This window comes from Rhinopithecus bieti, unplaced genomic scaffold (genome assembly GCF_001698545.2).
Source record: "Rhinopithecus bieti isolate Rb0 unplaced genomic scaffold, ASM169854v2 scaffold_17001, whole genome shotgun sequence".
Classification (NCBI taxonomy): Eukaryota; Metazoa; Chordata; class Mammalia; order Primates; family Cercopithecidae; genus Rhinopithecus; species Rhinopithecus bieti.
The window spans coordinates 25286-29117 of record NW_016808662.1 but is presented as its reverse complement, the minus strand read 5'-3'; positions in this window follow the sequence as shown (position 1 = coordinate 29117).

Genomic DNA, 3832 nt, shown 5'->3' with positions numbered 1-3832 from the left:
AAACTATCTTCCTATAATACCACATTTTAATGTAGAATTATTTGTTCCCAAACAAATAAAATCTACAGAATTTACTAAAGCTGAAACCAAACTAATGAACTAACAAAAAACAGCATGAGAGATGTTATGAAAATTCATGGTGCCAAAGGAATTCTGGGACCAGCATGCAGCTAGACCTCAAGAAAAGATTAAAAGTTATTGGAATGCATCAATAGTTTCTCTCAGTTTTTCATATGTATTCCACACAGTCACTTTGCAGTTCCCATCACATGGAGATTAATTCTTTGGCTCTCAGTACCAATTGCAAATTCCCAGGAAGGAGAATTCAGGCCAACTTGGGGATGGATTCACTCCTGGTATTACTAATGTCACTGCCTGATATCCAGATTTATGAAAGAGGAGTTAAAAGGTGAGAAAAATTCCCCCCCAAAAGAGGAATTGTTATTACCTGGAACACATTCCAAAACATGACTTCTAACCCAGGTACCAAATACACATATTATTTTCATCCTAATAAGCATTTTGAAACGATGAAATTTTCTTTTTGTGTGTTTTCTTTCTTCATACGGTTCTTGACTGAGTTACATCTTCTATTGAGTGAGAAAAGGCACAAGATAGTAGTAGGAACATTACAGAGTAATGGAGAGTCATCCTACTCCATGTAGAGCATGTGACTCTACCAGCAAATTGCAAGCTGACGCTATTGCTCAATGTATCAGTCAAGTTGGAAACATCAACTTTCAGATGTAGGTTCTGTTTTAATAACCTAAAGGCAATATGTACAAGGGGTCTTAACTGGTGGGAGGACTGGGAGCAGCATTTATAAACTTATTTAGCTATAACAACAGAAGTTTGTATTTTATAATATGAAATACGTGGTCATCCATTTCCTCCTTTTAAAAATCATAAATTAAAAAAATGGGAAGGGAGCTGTATTAGTTTGTTTTCATGATGCAGATAAAGACAAACCGAGACCATGCAATTACAAAAGAAAGCTGTTTATTGGACTTACAGTTCCACATAGATGGGGAGGCCTCACAATCATGGTGGAAGGCAAGGAGGAGCAAGTGACATCTTACATAGATGGCAGCAGGCAAAGAGAGAGCTTGTGCAGGGAAACTCCCATTTTTATATAACCATCAGATTTCATTAGACTTATTCACTATCATGAGAACAGTATGGGAAAGACCTGCCCCTGTGACTCAATTACCTCCTACTGCATCCCTCCCACAACAAGTGGGAATTCAAGATGAGATTTGAGTGGGGATACAGCCAAACCACATCAGAAGCCATTTATTTATTTATTTATTTAGAGACAGACTCTCACACTGTTGCCCAGGCTGGAGTGCAGTGGTGCCATCTCAACTTACTGCAATCTCTCCGCTTCCCAAGTTCAAGTGATTCTCCTGCCTCAGTCTTCCAAGTAGCTGGGACTACAGGCGCCTGCCACCATGCCCGGCTAATTTTTATATTTTTAGTAGAGATGGGGTTTCACCGTGTTGGCCAGGCTGATCTTGAACTTTTGACCTCACAATGCGCCCACCTCAGCCTCCCAAAGTGCTGGGATTACAGGTGTAAGCCCCCACGCCCAGCCAGAAGTCATTTATTTTTTAAATCACTGATTAATTATTGCCAGCGCAGCCCTGAGGCAGCAAAGTTTATTCCAGTCTCTGATCCTATTGTTTAAATCACCATAGATGCTATAGCTTGGGGTACTGGCACACTGTTCATTGCTCCATACAATACAAACAAATGAAAACAAAGGGTGCTGCCAAAGTGCCTGAGTTGTGGGTGCAGTCAGATCTTTAAAAAAACTGAGGTGTTTTTTCCTCTAGCCAAGCATTAGAGATTGTGTACATTTTACCAATCCACGTGACAGCAGAAAGAAATAATATGTGCTCATAGCCTAAATTTGGGTTTCTTTGTTAACTGTCTCTACATTTGAGTTTGATTTATTTCAAAATTTAAAAAACCTGTACTGCCAACACATTTAAAAAAACAAATGGTAAAAACTTCTCCTTAGTTTCCAACATGTCCAAAATTATTAACACTTCAAAGGCAGGCAGACTGGAACTAGAGGGGACCTAAGCACAAATGTATAAAAGAAGAAGAAAAGAAAAGACTAACACCAACTTTACTTTTGACATTTTAAAAAATATCTTGAAAGTGATCATGTAGTAGGACTTACATTTTAAAATGTATTTTCTATGCATTTTTTCTTCAATCTATTAGTTGTAAGAACACCTATGACTTGAGAAGAGAGAAGATTGGAGCAGTAAGTAAAATCTCTTCACGTGCATTCCAAAGTGAGCTTTGGACTTTTCTCAAATAGTTTACAGACAGAAACGACTAAAGTCGTAAAACTGACTGCTCTAACCTCAAACAGAGAACATTATGGTTCTACAAATCATAACTGAAGAGTTTCTATCCATTTTTCTTTGAGACACCTTTATCATTCTGATAAAATGAAAGTGCTTTGCTTGTAATTTATCATGTTCATATGTATAGCTTTTAAAACTTAAAAATGTATTTTCTGTTAATTTTGGTTTCAGGCTACACAGCGTATTTGATGTCACATGATAATGTACATTAAGGCCTGGACTTAGTAGTCTCTGGTGGCCCCAAGTTATTTTGGGAAGTAAATGTGAATGTACCCTCACATTAAAGAGCCATTTGCTTTGTGATTGTTGGAGATTTTTGTTTGTTTGTTTGTTTGTTTGTTCTTTTTCTTCTTAGCCATTCAGTCATGCAATCAATATTTACTGGATGCCAACTACGTGATAAACTCTGATTTGAGTACTTATTAGGGAAACAAAACAGACAACATTGCCTGTCGATGCAGCATGTATTTTAGAAGCAGGAGGAGAACAAAAAAGAACTAAATAGGTAGTATGCCAGACGATGACAAATGTTGCAGAGGCAAAAAAAAAAAAAAAAAAAAAAAAAAAAAAAAAAAAAGCAAAACATATGTCAGTGTAGTGAGGGTAAAGATGGCAATTGTAAAAGGGTAGTGAGTAAAGGCCTCACTAGAAGGTGAAACCAGAGCAAATACTTGAAAGAAACAGATTCTAGAGGAAGAGAATTTCAAAGTGAAGACATAGTCAATGAAGCGGCTCAAAGGCATGAGGAGTGGCCTGGGTTTCATATTTCGGAGAGAGAACCAGAGCAACAATAATTTTGTGTGACTATATAGCAGAGAGAGCAAGACGGAGAATGAGATGTGATGAGTTCAGAGCAAGTTGATTTCATTTTGTGGTTTTGTAACTTTCACATTATTTAACCATGTCCAATAATCTAAAGAAACTACTTTGAAAGAATTATTGGTGTTTACTTAATAATTATTTGACGATCAATTATATCAAGGACAACTGAAGACTTAATGAGAAAAGAGTATTTTAAATGTTTGTGTATTAAGTGGCACATGAAATATGCCTTATCTATTTTGGTTTCAAATTACACAAAAGAATATATTCATAGGTTTTCAACTCATATGCCATAATGAGATCAAATAACATTATTCCTGTTTGACAGATGATGTAGTAGTTTCCAGATGTTAATTTTGGTTATTTTATCTTCCACTAAGTTTAAATTATTGATTCCAGGTGTGCTTTCTTTTATTCTTAGACATATATAATACTAAAAAATCTCGAAAATACCTAACCTGGAAGTCCAGTATTGCAATAAAAGCACATGAGTTAGTAGCATAAGGTAATGAGTGTGTAATTTAAAATCCTCATTACAGGTAAGTGGCAAGAGAAATGCACTTTAGATGTAACTAGAAATGAAAGTCCTCTCTTAGCATTTACATCATCTTTAACCCAATTCTGGCCCA